This window comes from Pantherophis guttatus, chromosome 4 (genome assembly GCF_059756535.1).
Source record: "Pantherophis guttatus breed Tessera chromosome 4, ASM5975653v1, whole genome shotgun sequence".
In the NCBI taxonomy this organism is placed as follows: domain Eukaryota; kingdom Metazoa; phylum Chordata; class Lepidosauria; order Squamata; family Colubridae; genus Pantherophis; species Pantherophis guttatus.
This window is the reverse complement of record NC_142066.1, coordinates 69,219,346-69,228,674: the sequence shown is the minus strand read 5'-3', so window position 1 is coordinate 69,228,674 and position 9,329 is coordinate 69,219,346. Positions and strand designations below refer to the sequence as shown.

At 38.1% G+C, this 9,329-nt stretch overlaps 1 long non-coding RNA gene across 2 annotated transcripts in view; it reads left to right on the top strand.

The window, feature by feature from the left end:
• LOC117664961 (uncharacterized) overlaps nucleotides 1-9,329 on the top strand; it is a 64,941-nt gene that overhangs the window by 40,000 nt on the left and 15,612 nt on the right. Inside the window, exons 1-2 of one of the 2 annotated variants that reach the window (XR_004591213.2) lie at nucleotides 265-417; nucleotides 4,130-4,328. This is a non-coding gene — a long non-coding RNA (uncharacterized LOC117664961). Of the gene's footprint in view, nucleotides 1-264; nucleotides 418-4,129; nucleotides 4,329-9,329 lie in introns of those variants that run through there. The other variant, XR_009622551.1, reaches the window with a different exon arrangement.

Below are 9,329 nucleotides of genomic sequence, written 5' to 3'. Positions count from 1 at the left end.
GACATTGGCTGGGGCCATGTGGCCAGCAGGCCTAGGCCTGGACTGGGCCATAGCAGTCTCCTGCTTCAGGGATTGAGGCAGCAGCAGCAGCAGCCAATCGAAAGGGAGGTTGCTTCCTTTGTCTCTTCAGGCTGAACTGTAAGGCCCTTGTTGATTGGCTGCCATGCCCCAATCCCTGAAGCTACTCATTCGAACTAGCCAGTTAGCAGCAAGAAGACTGGGCCCAAACTATGCCTGACCAGAATGAGTAAAAAACTAAGCCTGCAGACCCTCATGGCACAGAAGCTGAAGTCTTTTATTCAGATGGGGAAAGCTGTTTTCCTTACATCTGACATTCTTACAGCTTCATCGGCTTCTGAATAAAAGACTTTGGCTTCTCTGCCACATGGTTCAGACTCTTCTGCAGCTCTTTGAAAAGTAAGTACAGTGAAGCCATGGGAAATGGGATGGGGAGGGCGGATCAGGCCTAGGAACTGTCCATTTCGGCCTGTAAGAGGCCAGGTGAGCCCTAGGAAGGCCCAGATGTGGCCTGGGGGGTGGATCGGGCCCAGGGACCCTCCATTTCAGCCTATAACAGGCCAGGGAACCCTAGCAAGACCTGGACAGGGCCCAGGAGATCAGATTGGGCCCAGGGACCTGCCATTTCAGCCTGTAACAGGCCGGGGGAGTCCCTCGAAGGCCCTGTAACAGGCTGTTTGCATTGGCAAAGAGGCAAAGGAAAGCTCATCAGACAGGCAATTAGCTGGGCTATGTGGGAGTGGAGAATGGCGAAGGAAGGTTCAGAAGGTAGATGGGCTGTGTGGGAGGCTGGGGTGAAGTCAGGCAAATGGGCTGGGCTGTGGGAGCCACATGGTTGAGGCAAGTGAGCTAAGGAGCAAGGGAGCCAGAGAACAGCAGCTGCTATGCTATTATAAGACATTGATCTTATGAATAATTCTTGTAGATTACCAGGTCTCAGTGACACAGCTGACAATGACATTAAATAATCTGATCTTGGTTTATTTATGGCAATGTGGTCCATACTGAGCACATTTGTTGGAAGACAGCAATTGATTTACCTATTTGGCATTTTATTTCTGCTTCTGTTCCCCCATCTGTGTCCATGACACTAGCAAGGTAGTTAAATTGTTTGACAAATTTTAAGGCCTGTCCTAAGGTACCTACCAACTGGCTCATATTTCCTTAGCAACAATAATGCTCATTTTTTGACTAATAGTCAAAAAACCTTTTGAGTATGTTTTAATTGTGAAACTGTAGTTGTTAAATGATATGATTTTCTGATTGTAACCCTTTAAAGTCCACTGTTTTAGAACAAATGCCAGTGTTTGTCTTGGAAACCTCAATTCCAAGTGTGTTTTATTTTATAAACTAAAGCTTTTTAGCAAATACACCAGTAGGGCGTTGCTCCTGGTTCTGTCCGGTTCTTTAGAACTGGTAAAGGCAGCAGGAGGCTCCGCCCACCCGCCCAGACTTCATAATTGATGATCTGCACATGTGCAGAAATGTGTGCATGCTCCTGTTGCAAACTGGTAGTAAAGGTAAGTAGAACCCACCCCTGAAATACACCCATGTTTCTGGTCTGCTTTTTATTCAATAGACTGCTTGCTTTGACTGCTGCGTCTTGCTACCTTTCATGAATTGACTGGCATTCCAGACCTAGCTCTTGACTACTACTGGTAGTTTGTGCTGAACAATGATTAGCTGAGCTACTGTTTGCAAGTTGTGCACTTACAAGCTTATAGACATATGATGAGTATGTTTCTTTATCTGCATGGTGATGGAAGTAATTGAGGAACATGTAAGTTGATTATAAATTGTGTTGGGAATAATTTGCAAATGGCAGATTTCTGGATGCTTATAGATGAATAGCTTCTAGTATTACCAATTAAACATACTGTTAGTAGCTCATCCATAACTCTTTAATTTTTGGAGAAAAAAGAAAAAGTAGGAGAAAAACAAAGACTACATGCCTCTCCCCCCCTCAAATTCTATGTATAAGATTGGTATCATAAAAGTATTACTTAAAAGCAAGATAATTCCTGAATTCTCCTTGCAATGTTTCTGCTGTTTTGAGTGAATAGAACAGAATGTTGCTTAATTTTTCTAGCACTGCTTTTGCTTAATTTATGTAAATATTAGAAAAATTGGACATCATCTAAAAATTTCTCCTGAATTCTTGTCCATACATTATTCTCACATTTACTTACATTTAACTCTGTAAGGTATTTCTTCAACTTTATTTTTTAATCTTTAAAATGCTTTGTATTGGACCACAGCATGGGGATTTATGCAAAAATGATTATTCTTCTCTAAACCTTCTTAGAGTACAACTCAGGATTACTTTCAGCCATTTATATTGGAAGTCTCAATCACCATTGCTTCAGCTTTTCACAGTAGGCAACACTGCATCAGTTTATGTGATATTGATTCTTGTCCACTTCAGAAGGAAAATTCAACACTCTTGACTTGGTTGAAAACGCCTGAATTTTTTGCAAACTTGTAATGTTGGTCTTTGTTTTACAAGTTTGAAACGTTGGTCTTTGTTTTGCATGTCTCCTAAATATTTACTTTGGAAAACTGATAACAAACTTTATTCCAAAGTAAATATTTAGGAGGCATGTCAAAAAAAAGACCAACATTTCAAACTTTGATAAATATTTTCACAATGAGATAAATCTTAAGTTGGCACACCCATACATGAATCTAATAAATCACAGGGCTAAATTAAGTTTATATTGTATTCTGTCTACTTTCTTCTGTGTGAATCTCTGCAAGTAATTGCCAGGCAATTTTACTGGGATAATTCAATGTAGTAGTTAATGTAACAGGCTAGAAACTTAAATAGCTAATTCATTTCTTGTTTCTATTAGCTTTTCCAAATATAAATCTATAAATGCCATAAATTTAGGCCTACCTTGCAGTTACATCTAAAACCTTTGTAATGTTTTACTTACTTCAGGGATACTACAAGCTTCTCTTGTCTGTCTCTCATGCAATCTGTAGACTAAGATATAACTAGTTTTTGAATATATCTTCTTTCCCATTCAATAAAATCAACCATGGCTTCCCAAACTGTGCAGTTTTTCTACTGCTTTTATGCAGAACTTCGAATTTGTAATGTTTTATTGTATTTCTATTCCTTTTCCCATCAATTTTCCCACTGCAAGAATATTGAAACAGTAACATCATTTCTCTTTTTTATGAGACAGATTATAAGAAAAATGTAAATGTCTTCCACTGAGACTAAGTCCCAGTGGGATTTGTCCTTGGAAAAAGTTTTTTTCCCGTTAACATGAAACCAAACAAACCTCATGAAAGAAATGAATACTTTTTAATGAGTGTTTTATATTCTGCATCTGGGGAGGTGTTCTGAGTCTTTCTACTTAAATATATTTCTGCATATATTTTTTAACTTCTCACAAGTTAAAAAAAGGAAAACTGAAACTGAGCAAGAACGAAATAACACATTTCTAGTAGTTTCTTAAAGATGCAGGTGAAGATGAGGACCAGGTGATCAGCACAGAGTTTCAAGCAAGAAGGAGTTACTGTGTTTGGATGCTTTTTTGATCTTTTGTCTATGAAATAGACCTCACACATCTTTTTTTTTGGATCACCAGAGGTGAGGGACCAAAAGGAATAGAGATAGGTGTAGGAGATTTGGATATTGTTGGTATATCTGAGATGGGGAGGGTAGCGATAGTTAACAGTGATCTCCTCTCACATCTACAGTGGGACACATGCAGTCATCTGCCAGTTACCTATTATCTTCAGTAAAGGAGGGAGATCTGCTGTAGCCATTTTTATTCTTCAGGCTTTTCCACACATTTGCTAAGAACTGATTCCTTAGTTTTTCAGAGAAGCTTCTCTTTGCTGGCGTGATTTCCCTTGTTAATACATTCTTGGTTTGATTGTGTATCAATATCTTATCTCTATTCCTGTACCCTACCTCTTTAGCATGACATCTTTGTTTTAGAACTCACTATAATGTTTTGTTGAATCTGGTAGAGAATTTTGATGGATTATATTTTTTGTTTGTATTAAAACAAACCATATTGTATTTTTAAGAGACCCTATTATTTAAAGTTTTAATAATCCTTTTCAAAAAAACATTTCCACTGTATCTTCACAGATTCAGGAGAAAAGTTGCAACAAGAAGAAATGGTAAGAAAATTATAAGAACACAGAATACTAGAGTTGGAAGAGATATTGGATCTTGGAGGTCTTCTAGTCCAACCCTTGCTTGAGGAGAATCTATACTATTTTGGACAAATGGTTGTCCAATATCTTCTTGAAAATATCTGAGAATGGGGAACTCACTGCTTCAGAAGGTAAGCCATTGAACTGATTAATTATTCTCACTGTCAGGAAATTTCTCCTTAATTCTAGTTTGTATCTCTCTTTAATTATTTTCCACTAGTTACTCCATGTCCTGCTCTCAGGTTCAATCCCCTCTTCGTTGTGACAACTGGTCAAATATTGGAAGATTGCTATCATCTATACTTCTCTTTGTTAGATTAGACATAGCTAGTCCTCACAACTGTTCATTGTATAGTTTGGCCTCCAGACACCTTACCATTGTTGCTCTTCTCTTCACTTTTTCTAGTGTCTCAACCAGGGGTGAAATGCTCCCGGTTCGGACTGGCTCAGGTGAGTAGGTAGTGATGGCAGCAGGCGGTTCAGAGAACCGGTAGCAAAAATCCCTGCCCCTGCCCCCCATGCCCAGCTGACCCATGCGATCATCAGAGGCTTTTTTTCTTTTAAATGCCTCTGATGAGCCAAGCTCTGACAATCCCAGCTGAGTTGCCTGCCGATCAGGCAACTCAGCTTGGATCGTCAGAGCCATTTAAAAGAAAATACGTTTTTTTCTTTTAAATGGCTCTGACGATCCAAGCTCTGACAATCCCAACTGAGTTGCCTGATCGGCAGAGGGTTTTTTAAAACCCTCTGACGATCAGGCAACTCAGCTGGGATCGTCAGACCCTTTTGAAAGCATTTTTAAAAATGGTTTTACATGTAAAAAATGGTTTTAAAAGTAAAAAAAAAAATTGGCCACGCCCACCCAGTCACATTACCCCCCCCCCACACCAAGCCACACCCACAGAACCGGTAGTAACAAATTTTAGATTTCACCACTGGTCTCAACATCTTTTTTTATTTTACGGTGACTGGTACTAGACATAGTATTCCAAGTATGGTCTTACCAATACAATATAAAGTAGTACTATCATTTCACATGATCCTCTGTTGATGCAGCGTAGGACTGCATTGACTTTTTTGTCAGCTGCAGCATATTGCTGACTCTTATTTTAGTGGTTATCTACCAGGACACCTAGATCTTCTCACAGTCTCTACTGTTGAGCCAGGTGCCACCCAATACCTTTTCATTTGGTTTTTCTTCCTTAAGTTTAGACCTTACTTTTCTCACCATTGAATTGCCACTCAAACTTATTTTTAGATAAGGTCCTTTTGAATAAGATCCAATATTCGAGTCTGTCAAGATCCTTCTGTATCTTGAGTCTATCTTCTGAAGTGTTGGCTATTCCCCCCAGGTTGGTATCATCTGCAAATTTTATGATTTCCTATTCTTTCTTATCATCTAGATCAGGGGTCACCAACCTTTTGGATTTCAGGAACCACTAAGTTCATAATTTTAAATCCTGTGGACCACTAACATGATCTGTCTAATGACTGGCTGGGTGGGCATGTCTAACTCCTCACCTCCCCGCCCAGGCTCCTTAATGCCCCAATAGGAAACGGTTGTTGGAGCTAAACAGTCACCATGAGAAAGAGTTAGCAAAACAGCTCAGTTCAAATTGGATCTGACCGAGAAGGAGGCTCAGCAGAAGCATCTTCTTTTTTTCCCCCAGATTTCTATACTGCCCTTCTCCTTTCAGACTCACTGAGAATTATGAGCATTGGCTTTCCAAGCAGAGGGAAGACCTGCGGGGGTGCAAGGCCAGGTACCGGTGCCTGGATGCTCAGTGGGCTGAGATGGTCAGCCAGTTCCAGGCCATGATGCAGTCCCACTGGAACAAGGCCCTCCGGCTCTTTGCCACCAACGGCACTTCCCTCCAGCCTTTGCCCAAAGCCCCACACCAGGAGGCCAAAGCAGACCCCAAGTTTGAATTTCTGCTCCCCTCCAACTCACACAAAAGGACCACGAAGGGGGAGACTCTCTGCAGTAACACAAATGTTCATTGCACGTATTCATCCCAGGGGACGTAGTTTGAAGACCCCTGATTTAGTGCAATATTAAAAATGCACATAATTTTTCTGCGGATCACTAAATTTTTTCGTGGACCACCACGATGAAGACATTGAAGAGTGAAGAACATTTAGGTGCCCCATGCTTTCCTCCATTTAGATATAGTTCCATTGAAGGTTACACTTTGAGTGTGGTCGGTCAGCAAATCCATCTGTTGGTGATGCTATCTATTCCATATTTTTCTATCTTATCAAAAAGTACAGTGATCTACTTTGTCAAATGCCTTACTGCAGTTTAAGTAAACTACTATATGTCCACAGCATTTCCCTTATCCACTAATTTAGTGACTGATAAATAATGCAATACTCTGTGTGACATGATCACTTTTTAACAAACCCATGTTGGCTTCTAGTAATAGTTCTGCTCATTTCTAGGTGTTCACAGATGTATTTTTAAATTATCTTTTCCAGGATTTCCCCAGGTATTGAAGTCAGGCTGATTGGTCTGTAGTTTTCTGAATCCATTTCCCACCCTTTTTTGAAGATGGGACACATGTCAGCTCTTTTCTAGTCTCTGGTAGTTCCCCGATGCTCTAGAACTTTGAAATATTTTGTTTAGTGGTTCTGAAATCATGTTTGTCACTTCCTTCAGAATTCCAAGATGTGATCCATTTGGTCCTGGTGATTTGAACATCTAGAGTGGATAGATGTTCTCTTCCCATTTTCTTGTATTCCTAATGTGTCTTCTTGTAGGTTGGACTATTTTGTAGAAAGACAAATGCAAAAAATGAATTAAGCAGTTCTGCTTTCTCCTACCTCCTTGCCATTTACTTTCCATTAGTGGACCAATCATTTCCTTGACTTTTTTCTTGTTTTTCACATGTTAAAAGGAATTTTTAAAAATTGTTTTTGGTTTTTGTTGCAGGTCTTATTCATTCTGAACTTTAGCTTTCCTGACTTCATCCTTGCAGATTTGGGCTATTTGCTGCTTTCTGTTTTAATTATGCATCCCTCTTTCCCTTTTTAAATGCTTGTCTATTTTGTCTCTCAGTTTATCTTTATGCAGCCATGGTAGTTTTGTTTGGGTTTTGTCTGGGGTATCTTGTTTTTCTTTCTCAGTGGTATTGTGTTAGAGAGGGCTTTTATAAATCATATTTTTCAGTTTCCCATCTTGCGTTGTTTTCATCTTTAAGATTTCCTTCATGGAATACTTCCTAAGCTTTTTCTAAGTGTGTTGAAATCAGCCATTTTAAAATCTAAGACATTAGTTTGACTTTGTTCAATTACTGTTCTTCTGTCTGTACTATGTCGAATTCCAGTATGATAGGATCATTCTCCCCTAAGATTTCCACAACTTCAACCCATTTATCATTTCACCCATCATTTCATCCCTGTTAGTAAGAATTAAATCTAGTATGGCTGACCCTCTAGTTCCCTCCTCTATGTTTTGCATGACAAAGCTGTCTGATAGGTTTGTCAGGAATCTTTCTGATATCCCACTTGCTGCAAAGTTTGCTCCCAGTCGCTACGTCTCTTCATTTTTTGTGGAATATTACAGGCCATATTTCTAATCAACCAGCACTGTAGTACTTTAAGTGAGTCTATTCCTTCTTCCATCCCCTTCTCTAGTAGCTATTTAATTAATTCCCTTTCCTACCAATATATAATACTTTCTGTCACATGGCTACTGAACATTTTAGTCCTGGCAATTTGATTTATTTCAGCAAGTTTCAAAGTTTTCCTGAGCATCCTCAGTGATGTTATTTCACTATAAACCTGTCAACACCTAACACATTTGTTTTTAAATGAAATGAAAAACCTTTTGGAATAATAAGACTCAACTATATTTTGTATCTCCTCATTTAGATAATGTATTAAAAATGAAATGTATGCTTTGAGCTATATGCTGAGTGTATTTCCAGTTGTGTGTTGAAATATGACCTTTTCTGTCTGTTTTCCTTGTGAGCCTTACTGATTACTTTCTATGTAATTTTATTCATCAATTTAGGTAAATTGTTTCAGCCTAGTGGGCAGATAATTAGTTTTTATTACATGGTGATCGCCATCACAATCCACACATAGACACTGATTTTTAAATGCCGTTGATATGCACATTTGAAATATAATAAAAATGCAGTTCATACTGAGAAATATTTGTCAATCCAGAAAATGTTTCTCATTATACAAATATCAAGATTACTTAGTAATTTCCAACTTTCTCCTTTGAATAACTCTTCATTTGTGATATTTCCAACTTTTGTGCTTCAAATGCTGGACAAAATTAAATCCCATTTATTTCAGTATTGTATGACAATATTACATGAGTTGCCACAAAATTAAAATTAAAATTATAACTACCATTTACAAGATATGCTTATTTTATGATGTTTATTCATTATTTTTGCTAAAGATGTTGGAATGTCCTATATCTATTGCCTCAGAATTTGTCATTTCCTTTCCCCATTAGAGATTTAGGTTGACTGCTAAGTGAATTTTACTTCCAGATGACACAATCACAATTACTATCTGATTTTTCCACGACAGTGTTTGGTTTCAATTCCATATGCCTTTAAAATTATTATAAAATTAAACTAAATAGTGTGACTCTGGGAAACATGATTATGAAATCATTGATAGGCAAATCTATGCAGTGTAATCCATGAGGATAAGATAATGCAAATTCTCTCTTATCAGACAGAATACTAAACAAAAAAAAGTTGGAGATTTACCATATATTTGTGATTATCCTCAGTAAAAGCAACTTACTTAAAATTTCTCCCTGAAACTTCTGCAGGGTACTTATGAATATGTGTTTCCAAGTCCTAAAAGAAAAATTAATATATAGCTGGAGAAATGTTAAAATATGAACATTTTTTTATTTTTATTGTTAATCTGATTTAAACTGGGTGGTTACCATAGAATTAAAATACAAAATAAGCAATATCATGAAATAATAGAAACATATAATCACAACTGAGGACAGAATCAATGAATATGTTGAGACTCATTTGTATTTTCATCTACATTCTGTCCTTTGCTCGCAGATTGACAGTAACAGCTGCAGGTGTGGCTTGGTATAAAGAAAGATAAAAGGTAAAGGTTCCCTTGGTGGGTGTGGCTTGGTG